The following is a 20,101-nucleotide window of genomic DNA, read 5'->3' as shown; positions in this document are numbered from 1 at the left end:
GAGGCCAGCTGCCAGCCTGGTCTACAGAGTGAGTTCCAGGACAGGCTCCAAAGCTACAGAAAAACCCTGTCTCGGAAAACAAAAGCAAAAACTAAACAAAGCAATATATATGGGAAGGATCTGGATGTAACAGCTGAAGGCATGGTTGGCACACAGCACCTGGACCTGCTTCTCTGCGATTTCCTGTGACTTAAAATTTGCTCCTGACTCAATCCCTACACAGCAAAAAGGTATAGATCCAGTACCTCATGCTCTCTTATCGTATGTAACAAAGCTTGAGGTGAGCCCAAGCAGAGCCACGTCTGCAGATGTAAGTGGGACCCCAGGGCTCCTCTTCCCTGAGGTTTCCTGCAGGGGTGGGGTGAGTATAGCACCGGAGCTAAGGCTCTAAGAGCGATCAGAGCCTGACTGGAAGTGAGCGGCTGAAGATTGGGCACCGGGACTGTTGGGAAATAAGTCCAAGGGAGCTCTTTTCTCTTTCTTTATTTTTTTCCAGAGACAGGGTTTCTCTGTAGCTTTGGAGCCTGTCCTGGAACTAGCTCTTGTAGACCAGGCTGGTCTCAAACTCGCAGAGATCTGCCTGCCTCTGCCTTTTGAGTGCTGGGATTAAAGGTGTGTACCACCACTGCCCTACAGGAGCTCTTGGAAAGCTTGAGTAATCATACAGAGTAAAGTTATATTACCAGAGACTGGCTAAAATGGCAGGTTGGAGACACTGGGCACCAAAGCTGAAGAGTCTCGAACAACACACGGAGGAAGCACACAGCTGTACGATGTGAGAGGTAAAGAAGCCTCGGGAGTATGACAGTCAAATGGGTATAGTTAGGGGCCAGGTGAAAACCAGGAATGCTGGGCTTTAAATCTGCATAAGGAACAACAAGCTTCGAGGGGAAACAGGAGAGAAGAGGGTCCCTGCCACCATGCAAAAGGAGAGCCAGTCCATGCACACTGCAGGATGGCGTTTGAGTAATACCAGCACGTAGGAGACTTAGACAAGAGGATGTCAAGTTGTGGTCTGGTTTAAGACAAAAGATCTTGTCTCAAAAAACAACAAAACCAACAAGACATCGGTGATCTGTTCAATAGAGACAGATGAGAACCCCTACACACACACACACACACACACACACAAACATCCTGGCTTGCTCTGTGTCACAGAGGGCACCCATCTTCAGAGAATCTCAGAGTCAAACTGTGCCTGGCAGAAACCCCTGTGATTTTTACATCTCCAAGCCCCAAAGGCCTCTACTGGGGCTTGAGACTGGTGAAGTGATCGTCCACACTGAGAGTCAACATGCTTGTAACTTGGACACAGAGTTACAGCCTTAGCTAAGTCCACACAGTGAGAGGCATGGGGACACTGAAGAGGGAAGCAGAGGTGCCTTCAGCAGGAAACTGGTCCTCACCTCCGAGAAGGGAAGGGGGACACCGGTTGTGCACATCCAAAACAGAGCCGGGATAAGAAACCTTAGGCCTTGGGCTGGAGAGATGGCTCTAGTGGTTAAGAGCATTGCCTGCTCTTCCAAAGGTCCTGACTTCAATTCCCAGCAACCACATGGTGGCTCACAACCATCTGTAAAGAGGTCTGGCGCCCTCTTCTGGCCTTCAGGCATACACACATATACAGAATATTGTACACATAATAAATAAATATTAAAAAAAAAAAGAAACCTTAGCCCTAGGGCAGCAGGCCAGCTGAGTGCCCAGGCCTCATCTCACCCCTACTGACTACAATCTTCACTCTCTTCACTCTCAGGGTTCCAGGGACACTTGATGACATAAAGCTGCGGCTCGGGCATTTCTCACGCCCACAGGCCCAGTGGCAGCACACCTCTGCCCAACCCGCTAGTCCACAGGCTTAGTAGGCACAGACAGTTTGAGGGCAGCTGCTACACCTGCCGCACTGTAGGTCCTACAGAGTCAACGCTGGCAGGCTTCCATCCCAGCAGCAGCCACAGTAGCACAAGGGCTCTGGCTGGAAAAGTAGGGCAGGGCAGGCTTAGCATACCAACAGTCCTTTCTGGTCTGGCCTGTTTGGACTCTCTATTCCCATCCCACCCACCACCCACCCCCACGCACACATCAGATAAACTATAAGCCTGAGAGGAAAAGGTGAATCAGCTCCATCTTCTATCTCCCCAGCAAGGATGGAATCGCCTGCATTCCAGACGTAATCTTCCTTCCACTGCAGAAAAGCAATCCAGTTTCCCCGTGGTAATCTGGACCAATTACCCCTCCTAACACTGTTAATCCTTCCCTAGCCTGTTGGCTTGGAAGTCAATGGAAAGTTTGTTGTGGCTCCTAGCAGGAGCACTCCCTGCTCTGAAACCAAAACTTCTATGGTCGTGGGAACAGGAAGCCAAAGTTTCCTAGTGGGTCCCTAGGGGTGATAGTGAGTAGAACGATTCCCTTTTCCACCCCTTGATTCCTGGACCCAAGGACCCTGGCTATTGGAGAAACCACACCATATACTGGACATTGATTCAAAACATTAACCACCTTCTGGCACTCAGCAGCAGTTGTAGCCAGGTCAGCCGTGGTGAGCAGAAGTCCATGTTGTCGAGCCCATGCATGACTTCATCTCTGCCATGATGGCCACTTTGTCCATGGGCCTTTTGGGCAATGACCGGAATGATTGGGGAAAGAGGCTGACTGTCCACAGAACGGGTCATCCTATCTACTTGATTAGTGAACGCCTCCTCAGCTGAAGTCACTTTTGATGGGCATTTACATGGGATACAGTATCTTCACATCATTTGACCATTTGGAGAGATCTAGCCACGTACTTCCTCCCCAGATGTCTTTCTCCCCGACTTTCTAGTAATGCTCTTTCCAAGTCCCTGACCGTCCAGCCAATCCATTGGCTCCAGTCATGGATCAGTGAACAACTGCATATCTGGCCATTTATCCTTCCAAAGGAAGCGTATGACTGTGTGTACCGCCCGAAATTTGGACCCCTGTGAAGATGTCTCTTTGCCAGTATCCTCCAGGGTTGTTGCAGAAAGGGATTGGAATGATGCAGCTGTCCACTTCTGGGTGGCAACTGCATAGCGTGCAGAACCATCAGTCAAACCACACCTACTCTTCTCTTTCTCAGTGAACCGATCATAGAGAGCACCCCAGGGGGACCGAGGTGCCTACTTGGCAACAGACAACATTGTAATGGGGGTAGAAACCATAGGCATCTGGGCAACTTCTTCACGTAACTTGCTTGTGCCTTCGGGACCTGCTCAGACCCGATCACATATATACCACTTTCATTTGATAATAGATCGCCACTGTGCATGTCCTATTTGTTTTATTTAATGGGTCAGATAACACCCAGCTCATGATGGGCAGCTCAGGTCGCCTGGTAACTTGGTGGCCAATTGTCAAACATTCAGTTTCCACTAAGGACCAATAACAAGCCAAGAGCTGTCTTTCAAAGGGAGAATAGTTGTCTGCAGATGATGGTAGAGCCTTGCTCCAAAATCCCTGTGATCTCCTCTCTGATTCACCAACAGGGGCCTGCCAAAGGCTCCAAACAGCATCCCTAGCTGCCACTGACACCTCAAGAACCATCAAGTCTGCTGAATCATGTGGGCCAAGTGGTAGAGCAGCCTGCACAGCAGCCTGGACCTGCTGAAGAGCTTTTTCCTGTTCCAGGCCCCACACAAAGCTAGCAGCTCTCACAGTTACTTAGTATATGGGCCAAAGTAACACACCCAAGTAAGGAATGTGCTAGCTCCAGAACTCACGCAAGTCCACTAAATGGTGTGCTTCTTTCTTGGTGGGAGTGGCCAGGAGCAATGACTTAGCCCTTCACATCAGAAGCAATGTCTCTGCACACCCCATACCACTGGACTCCTCAGAATTTCACTGAGGTAGAGGGTCCTTGGATTTTGGTTGGATTTATTTCCCATCCTCTGATGTACATATGAGTGTTGGCGATGAGTCCAAAGTGGTTGCTACCTCTTGCTCGCTTGGTCCACTCAGCATAATGTCATCAATATAGGGCACCAGTGTGACATTTTACAAAAGAGACAGATGATGGAGATCCCTTCTAACTAAGGATACAGGGCTGGAGTGTTAATACATCACTGAGGCAAAACTGCAAAGGTAAGCTGCTGACCTTGCCAACTGAAAGTTGGTTGCTTCTGGTGGTCCTTGTGGACAAGTACTAAGATAAAGGAATTTGCTAGATCAATTCTGTGTACCAGGAGGTGTGGTAATGTGCTCAAGTAAGGACGCCACATCTGGTACAGCAGCTGCAATTGGAGTCACTACCTGACTGAGTTTCCGATAGTCGACTGTCATTCTCCACAATCCATCTGTCTTCTGCGCTGTGCTGGCCAGATAGAAGAGGTAAAGGGAGATGTGGTAGTAACCACCACCCCTGCATCTTTCAAGAGACACCAATTTCTGCAGTTCCACCAAGGATGCAATAGTGCTTTGGATTCAGTATTTTCTTCGGCAGAGGCAATTCTAAAGGCTTCCACTTAGCATTTTCATCAGAATAGCCCTCACTCCACATGTGAGGGAACCAGTGTGAGAATTCTGCCAACTTCTAAGTGTATCTGTCCCATTTTACATTCCAGGACTGGAGAAATAAACACAGGATGAGTCGGGGACCCACTGGACCCACTGTGACTCAGACTAACCAAAACTCCATCAATCGCCTGACCTCCATAAGCCCCTACTTTAACTGGAGGATCACAGTGTTTCTTGGGGTCTCCTGGAATCAGTGTCAATTCAGAACCAGCATCCAATAGACCCTGGAAAGTTTGTTTGTTTCTTTTCCCCCTGTGTACAGTTGTAAAAAGCCATAGATCCCTCTGGGGAAAGACTGGAGAGAGACTAACTGTAAAACTTTTAGGTGTTTTATCAAGGTCCTTCCTTAGAGGAACCTGGTTGTCCCTTCATTCAAAGGGTTCTGGGTCTGCACACTGGTTCACATCTGGAAACTGATTCACAGACTGAGATTCCCTTTTGCCATGAACCAGTGTAGCCTTTCTTTCAAAGAGCAAATGCTTCCTTCTTCGCGTCCTTACCTAGGCTTCCAGCAGAAGGCGTGGTCTAGATTAATGTCTTCCCACCTCAAGGTCAGGACTAGAAGCAGACATTCCTACTTAAAACTGAGCCAAAACCCTCACAGCTGTGTCCTTCAGTTTGGGATTTTAGTTAGTTCCAGATATAGCCAAGTTGCCAACCAGAATAGTCATCACAAATACATTCTAAACCATAAAATAAATCATTATAAATATAAAACAAATGGAAGAATTCATTATATCTTATCAGATATTAATAATAATGTCAGATAATAATCAGAAGAAAAACTAAAATTCAACAGTAAGAGAATCAAATATATGAAGCTATAACAACATATTCTGAGGGGAAAAATTAGTGGACATAGAACTTTCTAGAACCAAATGAAAATACCACTTTCCACAGTCTGCGGGACACAACCCAAGAGGAATGTTTACAGCAAGAGGTGCTTACATTAACAAATCAGAGAGATCTCAAACAAATAATGCAGAAATGCAGCCCAACTTCTTAGGAAAGCAAAAACAAAGCCTTGCTTGGTGGCTCATGCATTGAATCCCAGAACTCAGGAGACAGAGGCAGGCAGATCTCTGTGAGTTTAAGGGCAACTTAGTTCACACAGTGAGTTCCAGGCTGGCAGAAAGGAAGAAAGAAGGGAAAGAAGGAAGGAAAACAAGAATAAAGCAAACCCGGGCTGGAGAGATGGCTCCTTGGTTAAGAGCATTGCCTACTCTTCCAAAGGTCCTGAGTTCAATTCCCGGCAACCACATGGTGGCTCACAACCATCTGTAATGAGGTCTGGTGCCCTCTTCTGGCCTGCAGACATACACAATTACAGAATATTGTATACATAATTAATTAACTAATAAAAAAATCCATGGCCTTAAAAAAAAAGAATAAAGCAAACCCAAGACTAGTAGATGGGAAGAAAGAATAAAAAGAGCTAGAATTAATGAAATGGAAGCCAAATAAAAAATACAAAAGATCAGTAAAAAAAATATGGTTGTTTGAAAAGACAAACAAGATTTAAAAGCCTCTACTTAAACTAAAAGGAAGATCAACCAATAATACTAGACACAGCACAAACTGAGTAGAGCCAACTCCCAGAGGGTAGACAAGGTGCCTGCCCCATGCCTTCCTCATCATGATGGACTGTATCTCTTCTTAAACTGAAAACCAAAACAAACTCTTCCTTCTGCCTGTGGTAGTTTGAAAGTGAATGAGCCCCGTAGGTTCCTATGCTTGAATATTTGGTTCCCAGCAAGCAGAACCATTTAGGAAGGATTCGGAGGTGTGGCCTTGTTGGAGGAGGTGTGTCACTGGGGTGAGTTTTGAGGCATCTGAAGACTGATGCCATTTCTCATCCCTCTCTGCCTCTTGCTTATAGATCAAAATGTGTCCTCTCAGCAGTTCCTGCCACCGTGTCTTTTCTCTCCCACCACGGACTCTGAACCTCTGAAACTGTAAGCCCTATTCAAATGCTTTCATTTCTGAGTTGCTTTGGTCATGGTGTTTTGCCACAGCATCAGGAAAGTGACTAAGACAGTCTCCCCCAGAATGAGATTGAACTGATTTCTACCAGGTATTCTAAGACCACTCACCAGAGAAAGAGTAGTTGCTTTAACACAGTGCAAGGACCAAAAACCAAGATTGGAGCCCACCTCATAGTTATTAAAATTAAGAGCTAAACTGTGGCCCTCTTAGAAGAAAAGACAAAGGTGCTCTTGTATGTGCACATGGTTTCTTGGTTATACAATTAAAATGTGAACAACAAAGGTAAGCGTAGAGAGAATGAATGTCATCAAAACTGAAAGCCTAGGCCAGAAAGATGGCTTATCTGGTAAAAGCGCCTGATCTGCAAGGCTGATGACCTAAATTAGATCCTCACAACACACAGGGGGAGAATTAACTGCAAAAGTTGTCCTTTGGCCTCCACATGCACACCATGGCTCACACACACCTGAACTCATGCACACAAAGAAAGTAAAATAATGAGAATAATACGTAAAATAAAAACAAAAATTAAAAACCAAAACATTTAAAATATGATAAAGAGAAGAGACGATATAGGTACTAAGAGAATATTTGCAAATAATAATATTCAGAATATTAAAGAACTGTCAAAAACAAAGACAATCTAATTTTTCTTTAAGATTTTTATTTATTTTTATCTATGTATACGAGAGCCACATTCACACAGTGCCTGAAAGAGCTAGAAGAGGGTGTCAGATCCTCCAGAGCTGGAGTTACAGACAGTCGTGAGCCACCTGGTGTGGATGCTGCAGATCAAACCTGGTTCCTCTTAAAGAGCAGCCAGTGCTCTTAACTTCCAAGCCATCTCTCCAGCCCCAAGACAGCCTAATTGCATAACATGGTTAGAGAACTTTCATAGATATCTCTCTAAAGATATACAAATGGAAAAATGCACACCCGTAAGAATATGCTCAGTACCACTAGCAGCTAGGGGACTCTAGATCAAAACTACAGTGAGGTTCCTTTATAGCCCATAGGATGTGCACCAGGAAAGAATAAAGACAAATTACAAGCTCAGTGTTACTGATAGGAATGCAAAATGTTCAAAAGCAATTTGGAGGTACCTCAAACAACTAAACATAGAATCTCTCTATGATTAAGCAGTTCCACTCCTAGAAATATAACCAAAAAAGCTTAAAATAGATGCTACATGTTCTTAACAACACAATTCAAAAGATGGAAACCATCTCTGGATAGAAAGAAACAGGCCAGATTGGATTCACAACACCCACATGGCAACTCCTAACCATCTGTAACTCCAGTTGAAGGGGAGCCTTCTTCTGGCCTGCAAGGGCTCCAAGCATGCACATGCATAGTAAAAACAGGCAAAACACCCACACATGGCAAACACTCATACACAGAATAAAAATAAAGACACTTTTTAAATGGTTAATTTTATATTTTATAAATCTTAGTTGAATTTTTTTTATTGTGAGCCAGGCTTTGTAGACAGTTCATATTAAGTAACCAGAAAGGACGTATCTAACAATACTGGTTCACCTTTTGTTCAACTCAAGCAGATTCCATTTTGTTTCAAAGTTATTTCAGTGGACTTGAAAACAAAACTAGATGCAACTTCCAATGCTAAACAAAACGCTGTGAATCAGAGTTAAAGTGATTTAGCTGGCTTTTTCCTTAAGTGTTTTGAAACATATCAGAGGATTTTAATAGTGAAAGGAAACCATATTAAATACAGCTGGATCATTTCTATATAATTGGCTTTCCAATCTTAATCTGAGTCTGAGCTGTTTATTCCACTTTAGTAATTAACCATTATCAACCTCATTAATGCAACAGAAACCACCAATCATTAATAAAAAGCTTGTCACACAGAATTTAAACAAAGAACAAGATTTGGGCAAGCCATAGACTGTTAGAAGTGGCTTCTCCTAATTACATGAGTATTTAAGTTATTTTGTGTTGTTTTCTGGAAACCCACAATGTTTCTTTTGGCATAACTGTCCAGCAGTCTGTCTGAGTTCTTTTATACAAGAATAATAATTTGACAGAACCTTTTTACGCAATACGTGAAAGGCTGCATTTCTGGCTGCTTGTCTACATATGTGAGCAACAAAAATGGGGTTCCCTACTTAATCAAGCCACTCTCAAGACCTTGTTTTCTACGCAGCTAATTTCCAATTAAAGTTAAAGAAAACCTAAAAGATATATTTCTTAATCTAAGATGTATTTCTAAGATAAAAAACAGAAAGTCACATTTCTCATGAGATTACACGGCAAAATTGTTGTGTATACACTAGAAAACAAAACTAAATTTTCAGTTATAAAATTTTGTTTGCTATATCTGGGCGGTAATGATGCCCACCTTTAATCCCAGCACTCAGGAAGTAGAGGCAGCAGATTTCTGTGAGTTCAAGGACAGCCTGGTCTACAAAGTGAATTCCTGGACAGCCAGAGATACACAGAGAAACTTTGTCTTGAAAAACCAAAAACCACAAAAAAAAATTATTTGCTTGGATTTGAGAATGCTACCAAGTTTTAGTAATGAGTAAGAAAATAAGCTTCACTACTGTGATTATTTTCCCCCAAAGTTTAACATCGTATAAGGTTAAGGGCATTAGTATTTTAAGATAAGGGAAAATATTGCAGTGTAGCTCAGAACACATGAGATAATAAGGAGAGGCGAGCTCTGTCCACGTAGCAGTAGGGACTGATCACCAGCTTAGTGTGACCTTTGAGCTATTTTTTTTAAGTTCATTATCACAGTTGGCTGGCTTAAGGGACAAATCTGTAACCAGAGAGTAAGAAAAAGGCATGAGATGGCTCAACTGGTAAAGACACTTGCTGCCAAGCCGGATAACTGAATTTAATCCCCAGAGTCCTCATAGTGGAAGACAGAACCAGCTCCTACACATTATCTTCTGTCCTCCATGTACAACACACACCATGATGTGCAGATGTGCGCGCATACATTAATAAATGTTATTTTAAAAAATGTTTTTTAAAAAGAGATAAGCTCCAATATATAGATGGAGATCAAATCATGCTCCTTTTTTTCATTGTTGTTTCATCAGTCTCTTGGTTTCTATCTTCTTCATGACTGACTGAGTTTCCAGGACCTACAGGGCCTGCCTCATGGTGAGCTCAAAGTTGTAAAAAGGAATAGATGTGTGCCAGGCTTTTTCTCTTGGGTCAACCAGCTCCCAAATTATGACACGGATACTTAATATTAGTTATCAATGGTTGGCCTTATCTTATGCTTGTTTCTTGCTAGCTCTTATAACTTAACCTGTTTCTCTTCATCTATATGTTGCCTCTGGGCTTTTTAGCTTTCGTTCCTTCTGTATGTCCGACTCCGTGTAGCTGGTTGGCTGGCCCCACAGGTCTCCCTCTCTTTCTCCCTTGTTTTCTTCTTTTTCTTTTTAGATTTCTCCTCCTAATTATTCTCTGCCTGCCAGCCCCTCCTATCTTCTCCTGCCTAGCTATTGGCCGTTCAACCTTTTATTATGATTCAGGTGCCTTAGAGCAGGCAAAATGAAACAGCAACAGATCTTACATAGTTAAACAAATACAGCATAAACAAATGTCACATGCCTTTACACAGTTACAGTAATATTCTGCGGCATAAACAAATGTAACACATCTTTGCCTAGTTAAAGTAATAGACCACAATATATATGTGTGAATGAGGAAGAATGGTCACTGTGACACCCAGCTGAGCTGCCTCTAGCACCCTAGAAGCAACACTCAGTTAAGGAGTTCATGACCCAGCTCTTCCATTTGGAACTCAAGGTCTATTTATCCTAGTTGTACAGGAGAACAACTGAACACTAGCAGTTAGCAATTTGTTTGTGCAATGTCTCCATTTACACTTGTCTAAACTAATGAGTTATGTGTATTTTATAAAGGAGACCATCTTTATTTCCCTGGCACTTACTACAAAAACATTTGTGTAAATAATAATCAATAAATGCTTGTTGAATCCACAACACATCTTCTGAAATATTTTCCTCTTCTTCAATTTTTCATTTTATTAATTATTCTTGTTGGAGTGTGAGTGTGTGCTTGCCACAGCATGAGCCCCTATGTTTTTTTTTTTTTTGTTTTTTTTTTTGGTTTTTCGAGACAGGGTTTCTCTGTGGTTTTGGAGCCTGTCCTGGAACTAGCTCTGTAGACCAGGCTGGTCTCGAACTCACAGAGATCCGCCTGCCTCTGCCTCCCAAGTGCTGGGATTAAAGGCGTGCGCCACCATTGCCCGGCCTGAGCCCCTATGTTAGAATTTGTTCTCTCCTCTTATCATGAGGTCCAGGAATCAAACTCAGGTCTTCCGGGTGCATGAGAACCACTGCTACCTACTGAGCCGTCTCACCAGCCTCTTCCTCTTCACTTCATCTTGTTCCTACTACATTAAAATAATAAAGACTTTTCAGAATAATCAATGGAAATGTCAAGGATGTTTCTACCTGATTTCTTCTTGACCAAAAGCAGCTTGGGGAGGGAAGGGTTTATTTGGCTTGCATTTCTCAATTCCAGTCCACATTGAGGAAACTCGGGGCAGAGACTGAAAAGGGGCAAGAGTCGGGAGGCAGGAACTGAAGCAGAGACCATTGAGAGGTACTGCTCACTGACTTGCTTTTTTTATAAACCAGGATCATCTGCCCAGTGATGACACCATTCATTGTGGTCTGGACCCTCTCACATCAATCATTAACAACAACAACCAAGAAAAAAGCCACCATTTACTTGTCTACAGTCAAGTCTGATGGAGGCATTTTCTCAACTGAGATTCCCTCTTCCCAGATGACTCGCAAAAACCTAACCAGCACATAATAGTTTTCAAACTATTAAGGGTTACTTTGTTTGATTTACGCTAAGTGGAATGTTGCTGTTGTTATTGGGGAGTGGCTTTTGTAGTAGTAGAGATACAATCCAAGGCCTCAAACATACTAGGCAAGTGCTCTATCATCAAGTTATGTCCCCACCCTCAAAAACTGTCTTCATTTTCAAAATGACTCAAAAGACTATGGCTTCTAAATAACATGAGATGACATTTTAATGAAATTGATCTAGTGGTTTTTTACATATATATTCCTAACATATCAATGAAATCAGCGTGAAGACTGGAACTATGACCTAAACTCAAATCCCCAGTGTTGGATGAAGCCAGCATCATGGTACCTATAAGGAGAACTGTGTCCAGACAGTTTAGCCAATCCGTGAGCAATGGGGCCAGTAAAAAACACTGCACCAAAAAAACGAGGTGGAGCAAGCCAGATGGTAAGTGGGTAAAACACTTTGCCTTGCAACCCTCCCAACCTGGTTTGTGTTCCATGGACATAGATAGGGATGGGAGAAAAGAACAGATTCCAAAAACCTGACTTCTGACCACCTCATATGCATGGTGGCATGCTCCACACAGCACACACACACACACACACACCATGCATGCACAATAATAATAAAAAGAAAAGTGGAGAGTGTTACAAGACACTCAAACACCCACTTCTGGCCTACACACACACACTCATACACACACCTTCACAAAAGGGTTTTGGAGGTTTTTTTGTTACATGTATGAGTGTTTTGCCTGTATGTATGTGTGTGCACCACAAACATGCCTGTTGACTGTAGAAGTTAGAAGAAGGCATCAAATCTCCAGGAACTGTAGTTACGGATGGTTGTGAGTCACCATGTTAGTGATGGGAACTTAAGCAGGGTTCTCTGCATTAGCAATACGTGCTTTTAATCATGGAGCCATTATTACACCCTACACACACACACACACACACACACACACATTTTAAAATAAAAAGATTTTTAACCACCACTTGTCCTGGAACTTGCTCTATAGACCAGGCTGGCCTCAAACTCACAGAGATCCATCTGTCTCTGCCACCCGAGTGCTGGGATTAAAGGTATACACCAGCACCACCTGGCTAGTAAATTTTCTAATGTAATCGCAGTACAGTTTTTCCATCTATAGAATTAGGAAAACGAATACTGCCTTTTTCAAAACAGTAGTCAAAAGTATATAAGCACTTAACAGGGCTGTAACAATAGCTCAGCTGTCAAAAACACTAGCTGCCCTGGCAGAGTACTGGGGTCCAGTTCCCAGTATCTACCTGGCATCTAACACCCATCTGCGACTCCAGTTCCAGGAAATCCAACACTCCCTTCTGACCTCCACAGGTACAGGCACGCACGTGGTGCACACTCACACGCAGGTGAAACACACAGACAAAAAGAAAAAATAAAATCGAAATATAAGAGCACATATTAAGAGAATTCGCCTTAGAAACAAAAGCCACGGGATGAAATGACCAAATAAACTGCTTTTGTGTGTTTTAAAGAGCTGAATAGTATCAGTGAGAATTTGAGATCCTGACATTTTACTTAGAAATCGCATCTTCGTTTTTAGACTATGAGATCTTTTGTATACTTTATAGAAAGCTGGTTACTACTGCCGTTTCATTGTGTTCCCTAGTCAATCGTGTGTTTGGCAGAATGGTGTAGAAATGCACGTGATTCCTGGTTCAGGCAGCATTCTCTCTTTCCTTTTGTGTCTCTGCACAGCTGGGAGCTTTCTTTTGGGGGCACTGACAGCTTGCTTTGTGTGATGGGCAGGGCTGGATCAGCCTAGGCTCTGAGTCTCAGGGGGAGAGTGCTCACATTTTGAATGCACTGTTTATAACAACCAGGCACTTTTATTTATTCTAATGCCAGAGTCTGAATGGGCATTTCAAAATTATCTACGGAGACGAACGCTTGCCTTGACTGTTCCTATTTTTTTTAACTGAATCAACGGATCCTCTCTAGGAGCACTTCTGGCTCCTGCCACACTGGGTGAGAGGCACTCTGACGAGACGCAGGCGTGCTGCTGATAGTTATTAAAAGCATTAAGGCATTAACCTTTAGCAACCTCATTTTTCACTTGGTACACACATTTAAGTATTTTTATCAAGCTGAAGCTAAACACTAAGAATTCAAGTTAAAAAAACGATCTGTTCTCTTTAGTCTAATAGAAAAACATATGATAAAGAGTGAAGGCACTGGAAAGCGAGGCAGGGTAAACAGTTGTTTCAGGGTCCCTTGTGACTGTGGAAACGAAAATGCCAGTGATGAACTGACTTAGAAAATCCGCAATTATTTAATCTTCAGAATTCAAGATTAAAGAATTGTAAACATCAAGAATTTCTTTGTTATGTATTGAATATGAACGCCCTAGTTTTAAATTTCTCTTTTTTAAAAAATTTTTATATCACAATATTTAGAATAGAAAGATCCATTGAAAATGTAACTTAGTAGAACATGCAGTTATTCATAGCATTTCTCAACAGTAGGCTCTTAACAACAGATATTAATGTCTAGCCCAAAGCCCTTCCCAGTTGATAATAAACAAGGAATTTTATTGGTTACTAAAGGAATGCAAAGATAAATAAAACATAATTCCTTTCAGGGTGAAAAGTAAAACATGTATACATACATACTACACAGGGTGGAGTGGGATAACCAGTGTATAAACAAAGACTCATAAGGACTGAGCCAAAGAAATCATTGGTATTTCCCACAATAAATGTTTATAGCTGATATTATTCACTTTATCTACTTAGTATCAGATCTTTTGACTATTTTCATAAAAATTTCCCTGCCTATTATTCTTTTTTAAAAAATATTTATTTATTTATTATGTATATAATATTCTGTCTGTATATATGCCTGAAGGCCAGAAGACGGCACCAGACCTCATTATAGATGGTTGTGAGCCACCATGTGGTTGCTGGGAATTGAACTCAGGACCTTTGGAAGAGCAGGCAATGCTCTTAACCTCTGAGCCATCTCTCCAGCCCCATTGCCTATTATTCTTATACAGTATGGCCCTACATTCTCTATAGAATTTTAACTCTCCTCCCTTCCGGCTGAAACACAGGCCTATGACTTACGTTCAGCTGATCAACGTCACCACCCTCCCCCCAATCCTGTCCAGTGACAAAAGCTGTGCAAACTCTGCCCATCACACTAGATGCAACTGCACATAAGGTTTGGAAGTGGGCATTGCGCATGCGCTTGACCACTGAGCACAAGAATGGCGGCTGGAAAGTCCTTACTGGACAAAATCTAAAAGAAGATTTTGAATGTTCCTTTGGGTCTCAGAATTTTTTGTTGTAAACTTGATCTTTCAGCTTTCCTAGCCATTGTGTAGGTGATACATAGCCTTGAAGTGAATGATCCTCCACCCCAACCAGAGGTAGTTACTAGCCATTAACAATGGCGGCTGGGTTTTCTTCTCCCATAGCTCTACCTGTTGACCCAAGCCAAGATGTTAAACAGCACCCTCTGCCACACCTATTGGAGTCACGTGAATTACCTCCAAAGTAGACTCAGCTCCAAAACAAGGAGCTTTCGAATTCAAGCTATAGGCATTTACTTAGAAGGTCCAGGGATGACAATCCGTTCTTGGGCAATGTTAATTGAGTGTCTACTACTTTCCAGGCATACTGCAGGTGCTAGAGATCAACGGTAGTACATCTTCTCTTGTATTGCACTGTTTCTCCTTTTGTGTAAATCGTTATCTCATGTGGAAAATTAACCTCATAACCATCCCGATAAAAAGCGTGATTATAAACAAAATAAACATTCTAAAAGCACAATTGATGACAGTTGGCAATAAAGTAATTAATCAGAACTGCGGGTGTCAGGGTTTTGTTTCCTGGTACTATGATAAAATACCTTGACAAGAGCAACATGGGGAAAGATTTAGTTTAGCACACAGTTGGACCACAGCCCACTATAGCAAGGAAGTCAAAGCAGCAGGACTTTGGAAGCAGCTAGTCACATCCACACTCAAGAGCAGAGCGACAAGTAATACACACATACTTGCTGGTGCTCAGTTCACTACCTTCTCTCCTCTTTTTTTTTTAAATTTTTAAATTTGAGTATATGCATATTTGGCTTGCATGTATGTCTGTATGCCTGTATATCCCCTGTGTGCCTGGTGCCCACAGAGGCCAGAAGATGGCATTGGATCCCCTAGAACTGGAGTTACAGATAGTTATACAGATGTGTACACTAGAAGTTGAACCCAGGTCCTCTGCAAGAGTGGCCCTTGCTCTTAACCTCCGAGTCTTCTTTTCAGTCCCTCCTCCCTCCACTCTTATACAGCTCAGGAGTCCCTGACTAGGGAATGATGCTACCCACAGTGAGTGATTCTTCCCAACTCAATAAATGCAATCAAAGATACTTCCTCACAGACATGTCTGTGGGCCAAACTGAACTAGATCACCCTCCTTGGGACTCCCTGGATTTTTTTAGATTTTGTCAGTTGACAATTAAGATGATCACAGTGGGGTTACAAAAGCTTTCTCCGATGAAAGATGTTTGGATTGTGGTTTAAAAATGAGAATATTTGAGTTGGGCTTTAAATGGATCACAGTCATAAATAAAAGAATACATCAGGGTAGCATGCAGAAAAAAAATGTATTATTTCCTGAAACTGTAAGACAAAGAAAAAAATCTGCTGGGCATGGTGGCACACACACTTAATCCAAGCTTTCAGGAGGCAGAGGCAGGAGGATCTCTGTGAGTTTGAGGTCTACTGTTGTGAAATATTAGTTAAAGATGTGTTACATCTGTTTATGCTGTGGAATATTTATTTAATGATGCAAAGATGAGTTGCATTCTTTTATGTTGTATTTTTTTAAATATTTTTTATGGTTTATTTAACTTTATTTTATGTGCATTGGTGTGAAGGTGTCAGATCCCCTGCAACTGGATCTTCAGACAGTTGTGAGCTGCCATGTGGGTGCTGGGAATTGAACCCGGGTCCTCTGGAAGAGCAGTCAGTGCTCTTAACCACTGAGCCATTTCTCCAGCCCCTATGTTGTATTTGTTTAACTCTGAAGCTGTGTTACTTCACTTCACTTTACTTGAAGCTGTGTTAAAACACCTGATTGATCTAATTAAAAGCAGAACAGCTAATAACAAGGCAGGAGAAAGGACAGGTGGGTCTGGCGGGCACAGAGAATAGATAAGGGGAAAATCTGGGAAGAGGCGATTGAGGAACAAAAGAAAAAAAAGGAGAAGAGGACATCAGGGGCCAGCCACCCAGCTACACAGCAAGCCACAAAGTGAGAAGTTAAGAAAGGTATATAGAAAGAGAAAAGCCCAGAGCTGGAGAGATGGCTCGGTGGTTTGGAGCGCCGGCTGCTCTTCCAGAGGTCATGAGTTCAATTCCCAGCAACCACATGGTGGCTCACAACCATCTGTAATGAGATCTGGCGCCCTCCTCTGGCGTGTGGGCATACATGGAGGCAGAATGTTGTATACATAATAAATAAATAAATCTTTAAAAAAAAAAAAAGAAAGAAAGATAAAAGCCCAGAAGCAAAAAGTAGACAGGATAACTTTGTTTGTTTGTTTGTTTTTTGTTTTTCGAGACAGGGTTTCTCTGTAGCTTTGGTGCCTGTCCTGGAACTAGCTCTTGTAGACCAGGCTGGCCTCGAACTCACAGATATCCGCCTGCCTCTGCCTCCCGAGTGCTGGGGTTAAAGGCGTGCGCCACCTTTGCCCAGCTAGACAGGATAACTTAAGAAAAGCAGGCTAGAAATAAGTAAAACTAAGGTCGAGCATCGTAAGACTCTGTCTACAAAGTGAGTTCCAGAACAGCCAGGGCTACATGAAGGTGGGGACAACAGCCTCCTCTTGATATTTTAAAGAGAAATATTTTCAAAAGAGAGAGAGATGGAAAATATATTTGAAGAACTTAGAAAGCCAAGATTCACAATAGAAAGATGATCTTAAGAGAACAGTGCACAGTAATCTCCAATCTGATACCAACCCTGGCTGTTTAACACATGCCTAAAACACTGAAAATAGTCAAAGGGTACCAAATATTGCTGTGATGGTGATGACAAGGATGATGATAAAAGATACTTTAGGGGATGGAAGGATGTCTCAACTGTCAAGACCACTTGCTGCTGTTCCAGAGGACTTGGATTCAGTTCCTAGCACCATATAGCAGCTCACAACTATCAGCAGCTCCAGCTCCAGGTGGATCTGATGCCCTCTTCTGGCTCTGGCGGTACTGCAGGCCCATGGTACACATACATGCATGTAGACAAAACATTCATAAAGTTTAAAACTGAAAAGAAAAGGGGGGGTGGCACACACCTGTAATCCCAGCATGTGAGAGGCAGAGGCAGGTAGATCTCTGTGAGTTCGAGGCCATCCTGGTCCACAGAGCAAGTTCCAGGACAGTCAAGGCTATACAGAGAAACTAACAAGCCAGGCGGTGGTGGCGCACACCTTTAATCCCAGCACTCGGGAGGCAGAGGCAGGCGGATCTCTGTGAGTTCGAGACCAGCCTGGTCTACAAGAGCTAGTTCCAGGACAGGCTCCAAAACCACAGAGAAACACTGTCTCAAAAAAACAAAACAAAAAAAAAAAAGAAACTAACAACAGCAATAATAATAAACAATAATTAAAAAGGTACTTTGGTGCTTTGGGTACATACACTCAATTTAAGCTTTAATGCTACTTTTCTACTTTTAAGTTTTTTTAATATTTATTTATTATGTATACAATATTCTGTCTATATGTATGCCTGCAGGCCAGAAGAGGGCACCAGATCTCATTACAGATGGTTGTGAGCCACCATGTGGTTGCTGGGAATTGAACTCGGGACCTTTGGAAGAGCAGGCAATGCTCTTAACCTCTGAGCCATCTCTCCAGCCCTACTTTTAAGTTTTATTAATATTTATTTTCTGTTTGAACACACGTTGGGGGACACAGATGCCACAAAGTGCACGCTGAGGTTGGAGGATAGTTTGCCAAAGTTCTCTCCAGTCACATGGATCTCAGGATTGAATTCAGGTTGTCAGGCTAAGGAGCAAGAGCCTTCACCCTCTGAGACTCCTCACCAGCCCTGCTTTTATTCTGTTTAATAAAGATGACACATAGTCACACCTACCAAAAAATCCCTCCTTTACTTTTACTTTTTAAAGGGGGGGAAGATGTTAAAAAAAAAAGATACCCCAAATGCTCACATTGTGTAGGAGTCATTTGACATTCCTTAACTTTTACTAAAAATACTGACAGTCTTGAAACCATGCAGAAACATTGGCAACAGTCCAGAAGTGGAATTCAACTACACAGCCGCTGAAGAGCCGCATGGGAATAGCAAAGCTGAAGTCATAACCCTGCCAGCATGCCCCACATGTACATATAAGCAGTCACAATTCCGTAAAGTTTATTTATTTATTTATTTATTTATTTATTTATTTATTTATTTAATGAAAGAGAGGGGAGAGAGAGGGGGAGAGAGAGAGAGAGAGAGAGAGAGAGAGAGAGAGAGAGAGAGAGAGAGAGAGAGCGCGAGCGAGCTCAAGTGGCTGCATGGAGGTCAAAGAAAACCTCCTGGGTATGGTTCTCTCCTACCAATTTATAGGATCCAGGATTCAAACTCAGGTCGTCAGCCTGTGTACAAGAACCTCTATCTGGTTGGTGGCGCACGCCTTTAATCCCAGCACTCGGGAGGCAGAGGCAGGCGGATCTCTGTGAGTTCGAGACCAGCCTGGTCTACAGAGCTAGTTCCAGGACAGGCTCCAAAGCCGCAGAGAAACCCTGTCTCGAAAAACCAAAAAAAAAAACCTCTATCTGCTGAGCAATCTCACTCATCTTATTTTTTTTTATCATTTATTGATTTATAGGGGTTTGGGGACAGAGGACAACTTATGAGTGCATCCTTATGATTGCGATAGAACTCAGACAAGCGCCTTTAAGTTAAGCCCTCTTGCTGACCCCAAAAGGTTTTTATAAAAGAATAAAATAAGTGAATAAACTTATTCAATGCAATTTTCCAATTTATTAAAAGTTAAAGTTGAATTTGTTCTTTTCATGGAAATTGTTGTTTATATTGGGTTTTGTTTGTTTTGTTGTTACAGTTTTAGATTATTGTTTTTCTTTTGAGATAAGGTTTCTCTTTGTAGCTTTGGCTGTCCTGGAACTCGCTCTGTAAACCATGCTGACCTCGAACTCACAGAGATCTGCCTGCTTCTGCCGAGTGCTGGGATTAAATGTGTGCACCATCATCACCCACCTGTCTGTTTATATTGTATACTGAATTAAAAATTTAGCGTATCTCTCTGGCTTTGTCCTCACTTACTCCCACAAGTCCCCTGCCTTCTGCACTCATATTTATGGCCATCCAAAACAACAAAAACAGCCGGGCGATGGTGGCGCACGCCTTTAATCCCAGCACTCGGGAGGCAGAGGCAGGCGGATCTCTGTGAGTTCGAGACCAGCCTGGTCTACAGAGCTAGTTCCAGGACAGGCTCCAAAGCCACAGAGAAACCCTGTCTCGAAAAACAAAAACAAAAACAAAAAAAACAAAAACTAGTAAAAGATGATCTGGAGTCCATATTGTTTTTTTCTTCTATCCACTACAGAGTAACAGTTCTTGGGTGTGTTCTACTAGATAAGGGAACTGCCACCCTCAGCTGTGTGTCATTATATCCCTAGGTCTCACATTCCTGAGTCCAGTGCCACCTGGGAAGTGTACTCTTCCGGAGTTTTGCATACAGTCTCAGAGCTC

At 42.6% G+C, this 20,101-nt stretch overlaps 1 pseudogene; it reads right to left on the bottom strand.

The window, feature by feature from the left end:
* Positions 1–2,337: 2,337 nt before the first annotated feature.
* On the bottom strand, positions 2,338–14,573 carry LOC142854055 (uncharacterized; annotated as a pseudogene).
* Between the last annotated feature and the right edge of the window lie 5,528 nt (positions 14,574–20,101).

This window comes from Microtus pennsylvanicus, chromosome 7, assembly GCF_037038515.1.
Source record: "Microtus pennsylvanicus isolate mMicPen1 chromosome 7, mMicPen1.hap1, whole genome shotgun sequence".
Taxonomy (NCBI): Eukaryota; Metazoa; Chordata; class Mammalia; order Rodentia; family Cricetidae; genus Microtus; species Microtus pennsylvanicus.
Note: the sequence above shows the minus strand (reverse complement) of the source record. Positions and strands in the feature narration are given on the sequence as shown.